The following is a 21438-nucleotide window of genomic DNA, read 5'->3' as shown; positions in this document are numbered from 1 at the left end:
AACAAATGAAAATGTCATGCCCAGACCAATTTTTCTATGTAATTACTGTATATGCCATGCTTCTGTTCCCGTTGGTGATCCGCAAAAACAGAAACCAAACGGAACGGAAGCGGAACAGAAACAATACTGAAACGGAACAATGGATCAGTGAAAAACGGACAGCAATATGCGGAAAAAGACATACAGTTGTGTGCAGGAGGCCTTACAGAGAGATAAAACAGAAATTAATTTGCTTTGAGTTACCAGAGGTGGCTGAGGGCTTAGAGTGATGATTGGGACCGCTGTGAGAGCTCCCCAAACACGTGTTGTCTCCTGTATTGAATGAATACCAGTCATCAAAGGACAAATCCAGTTAAAAGTGAAAGTTTACACTGTATATATATCCCCTCTAAACAAAAATGTTTGGTCAGAGGAAATAAAATAAAAAACCTATAGGGCCTGATATAAAAAGATAACTATCTACCTATTCCAGCCTCGGTCTATTCTACCTTTTATAAGTATTGGTAACATTAGAAACATCAAATATGAGCTTGTCAAGAAACCGTCAGCTCTTAATGGGTTTCACCAGTGATGTACAAGTTCTCCCAACAAGTGACCCAGGTGAGGATTGACTCATTACATAGACACCATTACTCGTCCTCCTAAAGGAATACCATCTTAGTCTGTACACCCTGACCAAAATGTACCTGTAGATAAATCCAACAAGTGGGGTCCCCGCCACCCCTGTATTTGTAGAAGTCATGTGGTTCACTCATCTCACATGAATTTACCAGTGGGTTATTTTCTTCTCTATATGTCCCACCAGCTCTGGATTTTTTAAGTTTTATAATTGAACACTTGATATAAAATATATTTATTGGATATATTGAATTTATGATCATTTTGTTTCCTATGACTATTCCCATTCCTATTATTGTATGGTGATACGGAGATGATATGTTTTATTTGGAGGATCTCTAATATTCAGGCCATTCCATGGGCGTCGTCACAGTTTTATCTGGGTTTATAATCGGATGTCGGACACCTGACAATACTTCTACAAGTAATGACGATACCTCGGATGGAGAGGGGGGGGGGGTAAATGATCCTTTACTGTTTCTATGGATGGTTTTTGATCACCCACTTTAGCATTATCTTCAACTGTCTTTCTGCTCCTGCTTCCCCTACTGTGCTTGTTATGTGGGCGGCGCTATGTTATCACATGATGATATGCGGAGCTCTGGATGAGTGTTCCTGATGCTGCCATATAGTAAAATGTGCAGGGACTAAACAGGGAGAAACTGAGTGATGTGCTGAGTATATATAGTATATAGACAGTAGTCATACCTTACACTTATGAAGCACAGGGGATCTTTCACATCCATATAGCACTATACTTACTGAGCTCTCATTCTCCCCAGCACGTCCAGGTACATAGCCCAGCAGCTGTACATATATCACTAGTATTAGGGATCGACCGATTATCGGAAGTACCTATATTATTGGCCGATATTCAGGATTTTGTACATTATTGGTATCGGCATCTAACCTTGCCGATATACCGATAATGCGTATAAAGCGAATACTAGTGAGCGCTTCCATTATGGAAGCGCGCACTAGTATGCATTGGGAGCGGGGAAGAAGAGCAGCAAGTGCTTCCGATACTCACCCTCCCTGGTCTTCTTTGATGGGGCCTGCGCTGCACTGTCCTGACCCCGTACAGCGTCAGGACGTAGTGCACGCACTATGACCTGACGCTGCACGCTGTCAGATGACAGTGCAGCGCGGGCCGGAGAACACAGGGGAGCGAGACGCCGGACCCGGAGATGAAGAGGAGCCACGGTGCAGGAGAGGTGAGGAGTTTTTTATTTTATACATCTGAGGTCTGTTAGGGGTTAATAAAAGTCTGATCTGAGGTCTGATAGGGGTTAATAAAGGGCTGATCTGAGGTCTGATGAGAAGGGGGGGTGGAAATTGGCATTTGGCACCAGTATATCATAAAATGTAAATTATAAATTGACTACCAACTACGGGCTTTATTAATTTATAATTTACATTTATAATATACTAGTGCCAAATGCAAATTTCCACCACCTCAGTGACTAGTGGTGGACGAACATCTGCTGGGACGGTTCGCGAACGCGATCGCGATCAAATGTTCGCGAACTGCAAGTTCACGGCGGGTCCCATTCATTTTAATGGCAAGCGAACCTGAAAAACCTTCAGGTCATATTTGCAGCCAATAAATAATTACTAGAAGTGCATAAATAGTCGCACAACATGGACAGTGACTGACCAGATGTATTATTCGAATTTGCGATCTCCATAAAAAAAATTCAATGCGATATCGGCAATATAATTATCGCGTACGCGCATGCCCAAATGCACTATACAGTACCCAAATGCACTATAAAGAAAGTATATTGGTCTATAACACCCCGCTTCAATCAGTTTTTTGGGGGGGCGACTGGTATATCACACCAGTAGAAATTATTTGTTCCAATAACGCTTGTCCCTCTATATACCTGCAGTATCGCAGCAGAACCGCACACAACTGCCGCACAATACAAATGCACTATAATATACTTTCTAACATTGAAAGTATATTATAACATTGTACAAGGAAGGCAATCCATTAGAATATACATGAAGATAAAACGTAACCTTTAATAATTTTACTATGAGGGTCCATTCACACGTCCATAAGTGTTTTGAGGATCCGCAAAACACGGACATCGGCAATGTGCATTCCGCAATTTGTGGACCGCACATCGCCGGCACTATAATAGAAAATGCCTAATCTTGTCTGCAATTGCGGACAAGAATAGGACATGTTCTATTTTTTTGCGGAAACGGAAGCACAGATGTGGAAGTGCGGATACGAGGATGTACATATACCCATGCTGGGTGAGAGAAATATCTCTGTAAATTGACAACTTTGTATAAAAAAATTGAAAAAGTTGTCATTTACAGAGATATTTCTCACACACAGTATGGGTATATGTAAAAATACACCCCAAAACACATTGCCCTACTTCTTCTGAGTACGGCGATACCACATGTGTGACACTTTTTTGAAGCCTAGGTGCGCAAAGGGGCCCAAATTCCAATGAGTACCTTTAGGATTTCACTGGGCATTTTTACGCATTTGGATTCCAAACTACTTCTCACGCTTTAGGGACCCTAAAATGCCAGGGCAGTATAAATACCCCACAAGTGACCCCATTTTGGAAAGAAGACACCCCAAGGTATTCCGTGAGGGGCATGGCGAGTTAAATTTTTTTTTTTTGGCACAAGTTAGCGGAAAATGTTTTTTTTTTTTTCTTACAAAGTCTCATATTCCACTAACTTGTGACAAAAAATAAAATTTTACATGAACTCGCCATGCCCCTCACGTAATACCTTGGGGTGTCTTCTTTCCAAAATGGGGTCACTTGGGGTATTTATACTGCCCTGACATTTTAGGGGCCCTAAAGCGTGAGAAGAAGTCTGGAATCCAAATGTCTAAAAATGCCCTCCTAAAAGGTACTCATTGGAATTTGGGCCCCTTTGTGCACCTAGGCTGCAAAAAAGTGTCACACATGTGGTATCGCCGTACTCAGGAGAGGTAGGGCAATGTGTTTTGGGGTGTCTTTTCACACATACCCATCCTGTGTGTGAGAAATATCTCTGTAAATGTCAACTTTTTCCATTTTTTTATACAAGGTTGTCAATTTACAGAGATATTTCTCTCACCCAGCATGGGTATATGTAAAAATACACCCCAAACCAGATTACCCTACTTCTCCTGAGTACGGCGATACCACATGTGTGACACTTTTTTGCAGACAAGATGCGCAAAGGGGCCCAAATTCCAATGAGTACCTTTAGGATTTTACAGGGCATTTTTACGCATTTGGATTCCGTGAGGGGTATGGTGAGTTCATGTAAGATTTTATTTTTTGGCACAAGTTAGTGGAATATGAGACTTTGTAAGAAAAAAATATATAAAAAATCTATTTCCGCTAACTTGTGGCAAAAAAAAAATCTTCTATGAACTCGCCATGCCCCTCAAAAGTGATCTTTATAGCGCCACAGCGATTTTACGTGTTTTTGCAGTGATCAGAAAAAAATATAATTCTGTCACTGCGGTGGGGCGGACTGAACGCAAGTGTGCGCACAAGATCAGGCGAACACTGCGTTTTTTGTAGAGCCTAAAGTGACCCTAATGTACTGATATAGATCTGATGTCACGGCTGAGGATGGGGAAAATCCTCAGCCGTGCGATGCCACGTGATGTTATGGCTGCTCGGCCAGGACAACAGGATTAGGGAGCAGGTCACCTCCTAAAGTGTCCCTAACCTGACCCTAACTCCTAGCTGCATGGGCCGACCTTTAAGGTAGGAGGACCCATGCTCCGGAACCTCGGATCCCTAACTCACCCTCCGACCGGTCCCTGGACTAGGAGTCAAGGTAAGATGGCCTGTTCCTACTGGACACGGAGGAACAGGGGTCTCACTGGCCAAGCTGCAGGGAAAAGGGGAACACAAACAGACTTACGGATATGGCAGGTGAACTATCCGCGTTCCACCTACCTGCCACAGCCTTGCTGACTGGATCCCTGTGCAAACAGGAATCCAGATCCATAAGCTGCACCAAACAACATAGGAAAATCCCAACAGACCATCACATAAACTTAATGTGACATAATATTTATGAACCACAAGGGTGGCTCTCACTGGCAGTTGGTAAACACAGGAGGCTACTCCAGCTAAGCATGGCTGAAGCAACCCACTGAGCCATGCCAAAGTGAGAGGCTTTATAGGCCTAAGAGGCCACACCCAACGGTCAGACACACCCAGTGACATCACACACACTGGGAAGGGAGTTAACCCTTCCAGCACCACAGGAAAGGGAAAACACCAACTTAAAGGAAAAGTGTCCAACACAAACAAACACACTGTGGTTGTTGCCGCAGGCAACGACATGGGTGGCAACCATGTCCTGGGAGTCAGCCCCAAGGCCGGGACACTGCCACCACATGTACACAACGACAAACGTTGCCACGGGGAACCACCGTGCAGGAAAGGAGTCCGTGCACACCACACACTACACAGAGTGCACACAGACAAACAACAGTGCATACATACACGCACACAAACTCCAAAGGGACCGCACACATACCTGTTGTCCGCGGCAACCGCACTTGAGGCAAACAACATCAAGCCTCAAGCTGCGGTTAAAACAACAACCCAAACCACGGGCAACTGTATGCGGCTCCCAAGGAGTCACGGCCAAAACCGTGGCCGTGACATCTGATTGCGATCAGTCTTGATCACTTACAGATACTATATAATACTAGTGCTGATTAGCGACAGCGATGACGCTAATCAGCGACTAATCAGTGACTGCAGTGTGCGGTGGGCTGGGCGCTAACTAACTGGCGGTGATAAGGGACCCTTAGGCCCCATTCACACGTCCGCAATTCTGTTCCGCATTTTGCGGAATGGGATTGTGGACCCATTCATTTCTATGGGGACAGACTTTGTCCCGCTCGGATCCGGAATTGCAGATCTGCACTTCCGGGTCTGCACTTCCGTTCCGCAAAAATATAGAACATGTCCTATTCTTGTCCGCAATTGCGGACAAGAAAAGGCATTTTCTGTATAGTTCTGGCAATGTGCGGATCTGCAAAATGCGGAAAGCACATTGCCGGTGTCCGTGTTTTGCGGATCCGCAAAACACATACGGACGTCTGAATGGAGCCTTACAGGGGGGTGATCAATGACAGGGGGGTGATCAGGGGGTTAATAAGGGGTTAATAAGTGACAGGGGGTGTGTGTGTAGTGTAGTGTAGTGTGGTGCTTGGTGCTACTTACAGAGCTGCCTGTGTCCTCTGGTGGTAGATCCAAGCAAAAGGGACCACCAGAGGACCAGGTAGCAGGTATATCAGACGCTGTTAACAAAACCGCGTCTAATATACCTTTCTGATGCGATTTTTTTAACATCTACAGCCTGCCAGCGAATGATCAGCGCTGGCAGGCTGTAGTTTAACTTCAGAGCAGCGCGCCGCTGCGAATGCGCGCGCATGCGCACAAAATCTCGGGTCTCACCAGATGACGCCAATAGGCGTCGCTGAGACCTGAGAGTACCGCCACACTGACGCCTTTCGGCGTTAGTGTGACGGCAAAAGGTTAAAGGGTTTCTGTCAGCAGAAAAATGGTTATTAACCTGGCTGACATTAGTGATGTACTAATGTCAGTTGAACATAACTGTATTAGTGCCATCTCACTGCATGCCGCCGTTATTGAGAAAATAATAACTTTTATAATATGCAAATGAGCCTCTAGGAGCGGGGGGGGGGGGGGGCGTTGCTCCTGCTCCTAGAAGCTCCATTCTCCCACCTCTGGCCACGCCCTGCTACATTTGATTGACAGGGCCAGGCAGTGTTGGTCTCCTCCTGCCGGCCCTGTCTGCTGTGGAAATCTCGCACCTTTGCCGTCCTGTTCAGTATTCGGCGCAGTGAAGGACGCTTGCCGACTGACAGCTTCACTCATGAATACTAAACGGGATGGTGCAGGCGTGAGATTTCCACGGCAGATAGGGCCGGCAGGAGGGGACCAACGCTGCCTGGCCCTGTCAATCAAGTATAGTGGGGCGTGGCCAGAGGTGGGAGAACGGAGCCTATAGGAGCAGGAGCAACGCCCCCCCCCTGCTCCTAGAGGCTCATTTGCATATTATACAAGTTATTTTTTTTCTCAATAACGGTGGCACGCAGTGGGATTGTACTAATGTCAGCTGAACATAACTATATCACTAATGTCAGCCAGGTTAATAACCATTTTCCTGCTTTCCTGTAGATGCAGAGAGGTGGCCGGGATCTACTGCGCATGATCCTACGGCCGAATGCACAAGGCCGTGTTCCGCGGCTGAGAGCGGTCCGTGGTATGCTGGGCTGGATTCTTGTTCAGAGCAGGAGCGCACGGCGTCATTGGTTGCCATGACGCCGTGCGCTTCATGCCGCCGCTGCTGTACAGTAATACACTCGTATAGTGTATTACTGTAGTGCAGCAGCGACATGAAGCGCACAGCGTCATAGCAACCGGCATACCACGGACCGCTCTCGGCTGTGGAACACGGCCGTGTGCATTCGGCCTACCTGGCACGCTCCTGAGAATCTAGCCAGCTTGATCACTAATGCGCAAGCCCGGCCATCACTGCAGGATAGCAGAGGTGGCCGTATCCCATGGAAACCAATTATAAACAAGCCAGGGAACAAAGGAGGAAAATAAGGAAAATGGTGCAAAAAATAAAACTAAGGGTATTTGCATTTTTCATCAACTTTACATAAGGGACAATGTGAGATATGATTGTTAGGATAGGAATACCCCTTTAATACACTGCTCAAAAAAATAAAGGGAACACTTAAACAACTCCAAGTCAATCACACTTCTGTGAAATCAAACTGTCCACTTAGGAAGCAACACTGAGTGACAATCAATTTCACATGCTGTTGTGCAAATGGGATAGACAACAGGTGGAAATTATAGGCAATTAGGAAGACACCACCAATAAAGGAGTGATTCTGCAGGTGGTGAGCCCAGTCCACTTCTCAGTTCCTATGCTTCCTGGCTGATGTTTTCGTCACTTTTGAATGCTGGCAGTGCTTTCACTCTAGTGGTAGCATGAGACGGAGTCTACAACCCACACAAGTGGCTCAGGTAGTGCAGCTTATCCAGGATGGCACATCAATGCGAGCTGTGGCAAGAAGGTTTGCTGTGTCTGTCAGCGTAGTGTCCAGAGCATGGAGGCGCTACCAGGAGACAGGCCAGTACATCAGGAGACGTGGAGGAGGCCGTAGGAGGGCAACAACCCAGCAGCAGGACCGCTACCTCCGCCTTTGTGCAAGGAGGAACAGGAGGAGCACTGCCAGAGCCCTGCAAAATGACCTCCAGCAGGCCACAAATGTGCATGTGTCTGCTCAAACAGTCAGAAACAGACTCCATGAGGGTGATATGAGGGCCCGACGTCCACAGGTGGGGGTTGTGCTTACAGCCCAACACCGTGCAGGACGTTTGGCATTTGCCAGAGAACACCAAGATTGGCAAATTCGTCAATGGCGTCCTGTGCTCTTCACAGATGAAAGCAGGTTCACACTGAGCACATGTGACAGAGTCTGGAGACGCCGTGGAGAACGTTCTGCTGCCTGCAACATCCTCCAGCATGACCGGTTTGGCATTGGGTCAGTAATGGTGTGCGGTGGCATTTCTTTGGAGGGCCGCACAGCCCTCCATGTGCTCGCCAGAGGTAGCCTGACTGCCATTAGATACCGAGATGAGATCCTCAGACCCCTTGTGAGACCATATGCTGGTGCGGTTGGCCCTGGGTTCCTCCTAATGCAAGAGAATGCTAGACCTCATGTGGCTGGAGTGTGTCAGCAGTTCCTGCAAGACAAAGGCATTGATGCTATGGACTGGCCCGCCCGTTCCCCAGACCTGAATCCAATTGAGCACATCTGGGACATCATGTCTCGCTATATCCACCACAGACTGTCCAGGAGTTGGCAGATGCTTTAGTCCAGGTCTGGGAGGAGATCCCTCAGGAGACCGTCCGCCACCTCATCAGGAGCATGCACAGGCGTTGTAGGGAGGTCATACAGGCACGTGTAGGCCACACACACTACTGAGCCTCATTTTGACTTGTTTTAAGGACATTAGATCAAAGTTGGATCAGCCTGTAGTGTGTTTTTCCACTTTAATTTTGAGTGTGACTCCAAATCCAGACCTCCATGGGTTGAAAAATTTGATTTCCATTTTTTTATTTTTGTGTGATTTTGTTGTCAGCACATTCAACTATGTAAAGAACAAAGTATTTCAGAAGAATATTTAATTAACTCAGATCTAGGATGTGTTATTTTTGTGTTCCCTTTATTTTTTTGAGCAGTGTATATTCTGTTGGTGATTGCTTGTTTTGTGCACATAGTGGTTTCAACCTTGCCAGGCAGGGGCCTTTATGGTGCAGAAGCTTCACTCGTCACATCTGGATGCCCCAGTTACAGTGATGTGTAACTGTCCCATAGGACAAAATATATTTTAAAAGTATCAAAATATATAATAAAATACAACTGAGAGTAAAATAGAAAAGAAAACATCTGCATAGTTTCTCTTCTCACAAGAAACAACAAAAAAAAAACTATCAAGATGACCAAAACAGGGAACCAATTTTAACCATCAAGGAGCTTGAGTTTGAATTAAAAAGAAAATAAATCTCTGAAAAACATATAAATAAACAAAAACATGCGTCATGTAAAAAAAAGTAGCAAAAATTAGGTAGGCAGTACAATAGCAGAATGTCACGAGGGTGTCAAGAGCCACGTCTGACTCCGTTATATCCAGGGTCAGGAAGTCGCAGCGGGTGGCTGCGCGCTCTATGCATAAAGATAGTGCTGCTTCTTAATGGTAGCTTTATGGGTTTACCTTGCAACCCTTTTTGGCTCACTCAGGGATCCGTAGCTTCTTCTCCTCAGCTGTTTCTTTTCCAGCACTCCCAACCTCCTTATATTCCCCTCTCCCACTTCTCTGGTTGCCAGATATAGAGCTTCCTGCCTGGACTTCTATACTGACCCACTGGAGCTGAGTAGCTGTGATCCCTGGTTGTTGTTCCAGAGTGTTACCCTCCGGATCCCTGTTGGGCTTTTGTTGTCTGTTGTTGTAGCCCACCTGCGATTATATGTTTTGTCTGTTTTGTCTGTCCTCTCCTTGGTGTTTTCCTTTAGTGTCAGTGGTGCGGACTAGTGATCCCACCGCCCTGTTCACTACGTAGGGCTCATCTTAGGGAAAGCCAGGGTTTAGGCACGTGATCGGCGTACGGGTGAGGAACCCGTCTAGGGACGTCAGGGCAGTCAGGTGCCAGCCTCAAGGTGAGTCAGGGGTCACCACCTTTCCCTCTCCCTTGGACAGGGCCTTCCCATTTCCCTCCCTTCGTGTGACGCCGGTCATGACATTATATCTGGCCCTTATTTTGTATAGGTAAAAAATATATATATACTTTTTTCTTTTTCTGCCTATTTAGAATCCAGTATGGATCCAATTACCGCTTTGTCTAAGCAACTTCAAGGCCTGTCTTTGGAGGTGGCAGGATTGAAGGCGTCGGTCCTCCAGCAACAGCAGCAACTGCAACAGACCGCAAGCCCAGCGGTTGCTACGGGTAACCAGGTTGTTGCGGAACCCAAGGTTGTTCTTCCTGACAGATTTTCTGGGGGAAGGGACAAATTTGTGACGTTCCGTGAGGCCTGTAAATTATATTTTAAGCTGCGCCCTTACTCCTCTGGTAATGAAGAACAGCGGGTGGGGATTGTTATTTCCCTGCTTCAGGGGGACCCGCAATCCTGGGCGTTCTCTTTACCGACTGATTCCCAGGCTCTCCAGTCAGTGGATTAATTTTTTGGGGCTTTGGGTCTCATATATGATTCAGCCAGAGCCCTCGCTCTGGCTGAATCAAAATTACGGAGACTCCTACAGGGAGAGCGGCCAGCAGAGGAGTATTGCTCAGAGTTCCGTAGGTGGGCTACGGATACCCAGTGGAACGACTCGGCTCTCAGGAGTCAGTTCTGCTCAGGGTTATCCATAAGGATTAAGGATGCGCTTGCGCTGTATGAGACTCCCTTTTCCCTTGATGCTGTTATGTCCCTTTCTATCAGAATAGATAGACGTCTGAGGGACAGATTGAAAAATCCTGAGCCATTGGTAACCCCTCCCAAGCAGCAGTTAGTCTGTACGGACTTAGACGAGCCTATGCAGCTAGGAGGAACTACTCGTCAGGTCCGTCCTCCTGAGGCTCGCCGTAGGCATGGGGTTTGTTTTTTCTGTGGGGGGAGAGGTCATTTCATTAATGTCTGTCCTTCCTTTCCCAAAAACAAGAGACCGTCGGAAAACTACTAACCCCAGGCTGTGTGGAGGATGTCAGCCGGGGGGTATACGTTTCCTCCATACGTACATCTCAATTTGTGTTGCCAGCGGTTGTTGTTTTTGGTATTAAGACGGAGACTATTTCTTTCTTTCTAGACAGTGGAGCAGGAGTAAATTTGATAGATGCCCATTTTGCCCACACTATGAGTTTGTCTCTCTGTACGCTACAGAGACATATTCCCATATTCGCTATTGATGCTGCTCCTCTGTCTCAGAGAAACCTCACTCACATTGTCCATAACTTACACCTTCGGGTAGGGGACCACCATAACGAATGTCTTTCATGTTATGTTCTGGAGGGGCTTCCCACTCCTGTGGTATTGGGTCTTCCCTGGTTGGTAGCGCACAATCCAGTGGTGGATTGGCAGGCCAGGGAGATATTGGAGTGGAGTGAGCATTGCAGAGAAAATTGCTTAAATAGCAATTGCTTAGTCGCCTCCATAGTTGCTCTACCTAAATTTGTTTCGGACTTTGAGGACGTTTTTCCTGAAAAGGGTTGCCAGAAGTTACCACCTCATCGTCCTTACGATTGCCCGGTTAATCTGATTCCCGGTGCAAAATTACCCAAGACCAGGTTATATAATCTTTCGGGTCCGGAGAGACAAGCCATGAAAGATTATATTTCCGAGAGCTTGGCTAAGGGACACATCAGACCCTCTTCTTCACCCGTGGCTGCAGGGTTTTTCTTCGTTAAAAAGAAAGATGGGGGCCTGCGTCCTTGCCTAGATTTTCGCGAACTAAACCGGATAACCATCCGAGACCCTTACCCTCTTCCTCTCATTCCTGACCTGTTTAATCAGATTGCAGGTGCTAGGTGGTTCTCCAAACTTGATCTTAGGGGGGCCTACAATCTGATTCGTATCAAGGAAGGGGATGAGTGGAAGACAGCTTTTAACACCCCTGAGGGGCATTATGAAAATCTAGTCATGCCTTTTGGCCTGACCAATGCTCCTGCTGTCTTCCAACATTTCGTTAATGACATTTTTAGTCATCTTATCGGCAGGTTTGTGGTGATATACCTAGATGATATTTTAATTTATTCGTCTGATCTGAAAACACATGAGGTGCATGTCAGACAGGTACTGCAGGTCCTACGGACGAATAAATTATATGCAAAAATTGAAAAATGTGTCTTCGCCGTTCAGGAAATACAGTTCCTAGGTTATTTATTATCTGCCTCAGGTTTCCGTATGGATCCTAGGAAGGTCCAGGCAATTTTAGATTGGGATCTTCCTGAGAACCTCAAAGCACTGCAACGGTTCTTAGGCTTTGCAAATTTCTACAGAAAGTTCATTAAAAATTATTCGGTGATTGTCAAACCCCTTACTGACATGACTAGGAAGGGGACTGATTTTTCTAAATGGTCTGACGCCACTAAAATTGCTTTTTCCTCTCTAAAAGAGAGGTTTACCTCGGCACCTGTACTAATTCAACCTGATGTCTCCCAGCCTTTTATTGTTGAAGTAGATGCGTCAGAGGTGGGAGTGGGGGCTGTATTGTCTCAGGGTCCATCTCCTGGCAAATGGCGTCCTTGTGCTTTCTTTTCTAAAAAAACTATCTGCAGCGGAGAAGAACTGTGATATTGGCAATAGGGAACTATTAACTATTAAACTAGCGTTTGAAGAATGGCGTCACTTTTTAGAGGGGGCATTCCACCCCGTCATGGTGATTACAGACCACAAGAATCTTCTGTACCTCGAATCAGCTAAGCGTCTCACCCCTAGACAAGCTAGGTGGTCACAATTTTTTACCAGGTTTAACTTTGTTATTACCTATCGTCCTGGGGCAAAAAATACCAAGGCAGATGCATTATCTCGTTGTTTCCCTGGAGGGGGTAATGTGAGTGATCCGGTACCCATTCTACGAAGGGGAGTGGTTGTCTCTGCGGTACACTCTGTTCTGGAGGGGAAGGTGTTAGAGGCCCAGGGGGACGCCCCGGTCTCTTGCCCCTCAGAGAAATTGTTTGTACCGTTAAACCTGCGTCTCGAATTATTAAAGGAAGATCATAATTCGGCACTTGCTGGGCACCCGGGTAGTAAAGCAACCTTGGAACTATTGTCTCGTCGTTTTTGGTGGCCAATGTTGCGTCAGGATGTTATGGATTTTGTGTCTACTTGTTCTACTTGTGCGCGCGCGAAAGTCTCTCATACACGTCCTGCAGGGTCTTTATTGCCACTTGTCATTCCCAATAGGCCATGGACACATCTGTCAATGGATTTTATTACTGACTTACCTTTGTCTTCGGGTAAAACAGTTATCTTGGTAGTAGTAGACAGGTTTAGCAAGATGGTACACTTCATTGCGTTACCCGCACTACCTAATGCTAAGACTCTTGCTCAGGTATTCATCAGTGAAATCGTGAAGCTTCACGGGGTCCCTTCCGATGTTGTTTCGGATCGGGGAACCCAGTTTATTTCTAAGTTTTGGAAAGCTTTTTGTTCCCATTTGGGGGTACACTTGTCCTTTTCCTCAGCTTTCCATCCTCAGTCGAATGGACAGACTGAGCGTACCAACCAAAACCTTAAGACATATCTTAGGTGTTTTGTGTCTGAAAACCTTGAGGTGTGGTCATCATTTTTACCGTTAGCCGAGTTTGCCATAAATAATCGCCGTCAGGAATTCACTGGCAAGTCACCATTTCTTGGTGCATATGGTTTTCATCCCCAATTCTGTACTTTCAAGGAGGGGGGGTCTTCTGGGGTTCCCGAAGAGGAACGGTTTTCGTCATCTCTTTCATCTGTATGCTAGAAAGTGCAAACTAATTTGAAAAATATGGGAAGTAAATATAAATGCATGGCTGATAAGAAACGGTCGCTAGGTCCGGACCTAGGTGTGATTGACTATGTGTGGTTATCTACTAGGAATATTAAATTAAAGGTTCCCTCTTGGAAACTGGGTCCTAGGTTCATTGGTCCTTACAAAATAATAGCCATCATTAACCCCGTGGCTTTTCGCCTGGAGCTACCTCAGACTTTTAAAATCCATAACGTCTTCCATAAGTCGTTACTCAAAAAGTATGTTCCACCTCTAGAACCATCACCGCTGCCACCCCCTCCTGTTATTGTGGATGGTAATCTAGAGTTTCAAATATCCAAAATTGTTGATTCTCGCCGGGTCCGCTGCTCTCTTCAATATCTGGTGCATTGGAGGGGTTACGGTCCCGAGGAAAGAACGTGGGTTCCTGCGTCTGAGGTAAACGCCGACAGGTTAGTTCGGGCTTTTCATGCCTCTCATCCTGAGAGACCTAGTCCTGAGTGTCCGGAGGCCCCTCGTGGAAAGGGGGGTACCGTCACGAGGGTGTCAAGAGCCACGTCTGACTCCGTTATATCCGGGGTCAGGAAGTCGCAGCGGGTGGCTGCGTGCTCTATGCATAAAGATAGTGCTGCTTCTTAATGGTAGCTTTCTGGGTTTGCCTTGCAACCCTTTTTGGCTCACTCAGGGATCCGTAGCTTCTTCTCCTCAGCTGTTTCTTGTCCAGCACTCCCAACCTCCTTATATTCCCCTCTCCCACTTCTCTGGTTGCCAGATATAGAGCTTCCTGCCTGGACTTCTATACTGACCCACTGGAGCTGAGTAGCTGTGATCCCTGGTTGTTGTTCCAGAGTGTTACCCTCCGGATCCCTGTTGGGCTTTTGTTGTCTGTTGTTGTAGCCCACCTGCGATTATATGTTTTGTCTGTCCTCTCCTTGGTGTTTTCCTTTAGTGTCAGTGGTGCGGACTAGTGATCCCACCGCCCTGTTCACTACGTAGGGCTCATCTTAGGGAAAGCCAGGGTTTAGGCACGAGATCGGCGTACGGGTGAGGAACCCGTCTAGGGACGTCAGGGCAGTCAGGTGCCAGCCTCAAGGTGAGTCAGGGGTCACCACCTTTCCCTCTCCCTTGGACAGGGCCTTCCCATTTCCCTCCCTTCGTGTGACGCCGGTCATGACACAGAAACCCTGTAACGTCACCGGATCTGCAGAAAAAGCCCTTGTCTTGTGAGATAAATGTCGGATGCTCCCCTCAGAGGGGCTGCCTGGATGAAGAAGGGGATATGTCTGTTCAGCTCTGAACCCAGACAACCCCTTTAAGATTGGTCCATTAAACCACCAAATGCTGTAAATAAATGCGTATGTCATTAAAGGGGTTTTCTTGATGGCCTATTATCCGGATAGGCCATAACTATCAGATTGGATGAGATTGAGGGGTCTAATACCTGGCACTGCAGTAGCGCTGCAACTCTGCGTCCTTCAGACTCCGTTGAAGTATCACATGTGTTGCTGCTCTCCAGAAGGGATAGTAAGATGCACCCCAATGGGAAATAAGTCCAGAGAGTCGGGGTCTGCAATTAACCAGGGTGCTTCTTTACTGAAGAAATTCATATACAAAAAGAATACAGGCAAGGCATAGTGCTGTCTTCTCCAGTCTCCTCCCTGACAGAAGGGTTTGGGGGTTTGCTGAGGAAAGACCTGAGCTAGCTGTCCATCTCTCTCTCTGAAGGCTGGTACCCTGGCTAAAGGCTGAAGGCCCAGGGTCTGTGGCAGAGTATCCCGTCTCAGCGTCTTCTTCTGGTCACTCATGCAGTCTGGCAGAGTATCCCACTCCAAGCACCGTTTCCTAACTGCAGAACACTAGGGGCTCTGATTGCTGTCCTTATATACCATTTCTAGACTAACAAGAACCTTGTACTGAGAGGGGTGGATCGGACAAAATCACTATAATAAATACAAAGTTACAACTCCCGTCTCTCATAGACTTGCATTAGAGATTCAATGATACTCAAAGGCAATAACACAGCAGTTTTTTCCAGACAAAAACAGGTTTTCAGACATAACATAGCTAAACCAGACATTCAAAAGGTCAGTCTGTCTGAATTTGGTAGTAAACAACGTCTGGCTTTTTTCCTATAAAACATGCTCTTTTGCAACCCTATGGTAGCTGTGGAAAATTACCAGCTTCTCATTCAAAGTCCTAAAAGTCTCTGTGTTCATTAACCCTTTCCACAGTGCTGTGCAAATGAACAGGGTATATATGACAACATGCATATGAAATACAGTTATGCAGTATTAACCACCTCCGGACCGCCTAACGCAGGATCGCGTTCCGGAGGTGGCAGCCCTGCGCAGAGTCACGCATATATGCGTCATCTCGCGATGGCCGAGATTTCCTGTGAACGCGCGCACACAGGCGCGCGCGCTCACAGGAACGGAAGGTAAGAGAGTTGATCTCCAGCCTGCCAGCGGCGATCGTTCGCTGGCAGGCTGGAGATGTGTTTTTTTTAACCCCTAACAGGTATATTAGACGCTGTTTTGATAACAGCGTCTAATATACCTGCTACCTGGTCCTCTGGTGGTCCCCTTTGTTTGGATCGACCACCAGAGGACACAGGTAGCTCAGTAAAGTAGCACCAAGCACCACTACACTACACTACACCCCCCCCCCCCCGTCACTTATTAACCCCTTATTAGCCCCTGATCACCCCTGATCACCCCATATAGACTCCCTGATCACCCCCCTGTCATTGATTACCCCCCTGTCATTGATCAACCCCCTGTAAAGCTCCATTCAGATGTCCGCATGATTTTTACGGATCCACTGATAGATGGATCGGATCCGCAAAACGCATCCGGACGTCTGAATGAAGCCTTACAGGGGCGTGATCAATGACTGTGGTGATCACCCCATATAGACTCCCTGATCACCCCCCTGTCATTGATTACCCCCCTGTAAAGCTCCATTCAGATGTCCGCATGATTTTTACGGATGCACTGATAGATGGATCGGATCCGCAAAACGCATCCGGACGTCTGAATGAAGCCTTACAGGGGCATGATCAATGACTGTGGTGATCACCCCATATAGACTCCCTGATCACCCCCCTGTCATTGATTACCCCCCTGTAAAGCTCCATTCAGATGTCCGCATGATTTTTACGGATGCACTGATAGATGGATCGGATCCGCAAAACGCATCCGGACGTCTGAATGAAGCCTTACAGGGGCATGATCAATGACTGTGGTGATCACCCCATATAGACTCCCTGATCACCCCCCTGTAAAGCTCCATTCAGATGTCCGCATGATTTTTACGGATGCACTGATAGATGGATCCGATCCGCAAAACGCATCCGGACGTCTGAATGAAGCCTTACAGGGGCATGATCAATGACTGTGGTGATCACCCCATATAGACTCCCTGATCACCCCCCTGTAAAGCTCCATTCAGATGTCCGCATGATTTTTACGGATGCACTGATAGATGGATCGGATCCGCAAAACGCATCCGGACGTCTGAATGAAGCCTTACAGGGGCATGATCAATGACTGTGGTGATCACCCCATATAGACTCCCTGATCACCCCCCTGTAAAGCTCCATTCAGATGTCCGCATGATTTTTACGGATGCACTGATAGATGGATCCGATCCGCAAAACGCATCCGGACGTCTGAATGAAGCCTTACAGGGGCATGATCAATGACTGTGGTGATCACCCCCCTGTCATTGATTACCCCCCTGTAAAGCTCCATTCAGATGTCCGCATGATTTTTACGGATGCACTGATAGATGGATCGGATCCGCAAAACGCATCCGGACGTCTGAATGAAGCCTTACAGGGGCATGATCAATGACTGTGGTGATCACCCCATATAGACTCCCTGATCACCCCCCTGTAAAGCTCCATTCAGATGTCCGCATGATTTTTACGGATGCACTGATAGATGGATCCGATCCGCAAAACGCATCCGGACGTCTGAATGAAGCCTTACAGGGGCATGATCAATGACTGTGGTGATCACCCCATATAGACTCCCTGATCACCCCCCTGTCATTGATTACACCCCTGTCATTGATCAACCCCCTGTAAAGCTCCATTCAGATGTCCGCATGATTTTTACGGATGCACTGATAGATGGATCCGATCCGCAAAACGCATCCGGACGTCTGAATGAAGCCTTACAGGGGCGTGATCAATGACTGTGGTTATCACCCCATATAGACTCCCTGATCACCCCCCTGTCATTGATCAACCCCCTGTAAAGCTCCATTCAGATGTCCGCATGATTTTTACGGATGCACTGATAGATGGATCCGATCCGCAAAACGCATCCGGACGTCTGAATGAAGCCTTACAGGGGCATGATCAATGACTGTGGTGATCACCCCATATAGACTCCCTGATCACCACCCCTGTCATTGATCACCACCCCTGTCATTGATCACTCCCCCTGTCATTGATCAACCCCCTGTCATTGATCACCCCCCTGTCATTGATCACCCCTCTGTCATTGATCACCCTCTGTAAGGCTCCATTCAGACATTTTTTTGGCCCAAGTTAGCGGAATTATTTTTTTTTTTTCTTACAAAGTCTCATATTCCACTAACTTGTGTCAAAAAATAAAATCTCACATGAACTCACCATACCCCTCACGGAAACCAAATGCGTAAAAATTTTTAGACATTTATATTCCAGACTTCTTCTCACGCTTTAGGGCCCCTAGAATGCCAGGGCAGTATAAATACCCCACATGTGACCCCATTTCGGAAAGAAGACACCCCCAGGTATTCCGTGAGGGCCATATTGAGTCCATGAAAGATTGAAATTTTTGTCCCAAGTTAGCGGAACGGGAGACTTTGTGAGAAAAAAATTAAAAATATCAATTTCCGCTAACTTGTGCCAAAAAAAAAAAAATTTCTATGAACTCGCCATGCCCCTCATTGAATACCTTGGGGTGTCTTCTTTCCAAAATGGGGTCACATGTGGGGTATTTATACTGCCCTGGCATTCTAGGGGCCCCAAAGCGTGAGAAGAAGTCTGGTATCCAAATGTCTAAAAATGCCCTCCTAAAAGGAATTTGGGCGCCTTTGCGCATCTAGGCTGCAAAAAAGTGTCACACATCTGGTATCGCCGTACTCAGGAGAAGTTGGGGAATGTGTTTTGGGGTGTCATTTTACATATACCCATGCTGGGTGAGAGAAATATCTTGGTCAAATGCCAACTTTGTATAAAAAAATGGGAAAAGTTGTCTTTTGCCAAGATATTTCTCTCACCCAGCAAGGGTATATGTAAAATGACACCCCAAAACACATTCCCCAACTTCTCCTGAATACGGCGATACCACATGTGTGACACTTTTTTGCAGCCTAGGTGGGCAAAGGGGCCCATATTCCAAAGAGCACCTTTAGGATTTCACAGGTCATTTACCTACTTACCACACATTAGGGCCCCTGGAAAATGCCAGGGCAGTATAACTACCCCACAAGTGACCCCATTTTGGAAAGAAGACACCCCAAGGTATTCCGTGAGGGGCATGGCGAGTTCCTAGAATTTTTTATTTTTTGTCACAAGTTAGTGGAAAATGATGATTTTTTTTTTTTTTTCATACAAAGTCTCATATTCCACTAACTTGTGACAAAAAATAAAAACTTCCATGAACTCACTATGCCCATCAGCGAATACCTTGGGGTCTCTTCTTTGCAAAATGGGGTCACTTGTGGGGTAGTTATACTGCCCTGGCATTCTAGGGGCCCAAATGTGTGGTAAGGAGTTTGAAATCAAATTCTGTAAAAAATGACCTGTGAAATCCGAAAGGTGCTCTTTGGAATATGGGCCCCTTTGCCCACCTAGGCTGCAAAAAAGTGTCACACATCTGGTATCTCCGTACTCAGGAGAAGGTGGGGAATGTGTTTTGGGGTGTCATTTTACATATACCCATGCTGGGTGAGAGAAATATCTTGGCAAAAGACAACTTTTCCCATTTTTTTATACAAAGTTGGCATTTGACCAAGATATTTATCTCACCCAGCATGGGTATATGTAAAATGACACCCCAAAACACATTCCCCACCTTCTCCTGAGTACGGCAATACCAGATGTGTGACACTTTTTTGCAGCCTAGGTGGGCAAAGGGGCCCATATTCCAAAGAGCACCTTTCGGATTTCACTGGTCATTTTTTACAGAATTTGATTTCAAACTCCTTACCACACATTTGGGCCCCTAGAATGCCAGGGCAGTATAACTACCCCACAAGTGACCCCATTTTGGAAAGAAGAGACCCCAAGGTATTCGCTGATGGGCATAGTGAGTTCATGGAAGTTTTTATTTTTTGTCACAAGTTAGTGGAATATGAGACTTTGTATGAAAAAAATAAATTAAAAAAAATCATCATTTTCCACTAACTTGTGACAAAAAATAAAAAATTCTAGGAACTTGCCATGCCCCTCACGGAATACCTTGGGGTGTCTTCTTTCCAGACACCTTTCAGGGTGTTTAAGCACTGGGGGCTGAGGTGGTTAAACAGTATAAATCAATGCAGGTTAGCCCTTTAAACTTAGAGTAATGAGTTGATGACTTTCATAAGGGAAGCTGGATTAAATGTCCACAAATGTCCAGACTTCAAAGAACCCTTGCTTTAGGGCACTACAGCACCCCTACCAATCAGATGGTCTACAGTAGCTCTGGCACCAGAACTCCACAGCTCCATCCATTGTGCTGTGGTCAGAGGTGGTGACCAATCACTTCAGTGGGAGCAGCTAAGATTAAACAAGCTAAATCTGCTACACAACTAGAAATCTACTGCAGAACATCAGATCAGTGGAGAGCACAGTGTCGGACCAATGGCAATATGATGAGGATAGGCCCTCAATATCAAAATAGTGGAAAACCATTTTGTGAAGGGGGTTATTTAAAAGAGAAAAAACAAAAAAGACTTTATTAAACATCAATTAATCAAATAAATTAGGGGTACATTGAAATAGTGCCATTCGCACCAGGTATAACTCTTTGAAATCAATGGATATAGGGATCTACACTCAATGATTCATGGGTTGAGAGCAGCTTCCCCGCTCTGAACCAATCCCTATTTCAAAATTGGAACACTGGTGCAATAACAGACACAAGTGGTGAAAATAAAAGATTAAATCCACGGTCCAAAGTCACTTGCAGAATAAAAATAAATCTTGAATAAACCATAGTTACTAAATAAGCAAGTGTCCAATCTTCTCTAATTAATGGAGAGGGCACGGGCTAATCCCACACAGTCACTGCTATGTATGCAGTTGGGACATGGCCCAAACGGTCCAAACAGAAAACCTACTGCTTGCTAAGTAAAACTTGTTTGCCCTGCTCTAACTAAATAACCCTTCTATGAAATAACGTGGGTTTGACGCATTTCTGAATCATTAGATGCCTCCTCAGGAGCCCAACAAACAGAAGAGTGCTATGAGCAGTGGTTTAGAATATAGTAGCAGTAAGGGCACACAACACCTCTCACATAGGGGCAGCATTGCGGCGCTATGATGGCCGTGAAGCAGCTGCCGAAAAGCCTGCTATTTGAATGTCATGGCTCCACCCACCCTCACGTCAGACGCAAGTCTGCCCTCCCAGTCACTCATGTCCGTGCCGGAATTAGCGCTGAGGATATCAAGTGCCGCGCTATGAACCTTGTACTGCAAGGAGGGGGGAGAGATGCAGAGGGACCAAATGTCATCATCAAAGGACAGATCCAGTTAAGGCTACATGCACACGAACGTATG

This window comes from Bufo bufo, chromosome 6, assembly GCF_905171765.1.
Source record: "Bufo bufo chromosome 6, aBufBuf1.1, whole genome shotgun sequence".
NCBI classification, from domain to species: Eukaryota; Metazoa; Chordata; class Amphibia; order Anura; family Bufonidae; genus Bufo; species Bufo bufo.
Note: the sequence above shows the minus strand (reverse complement) of the source record.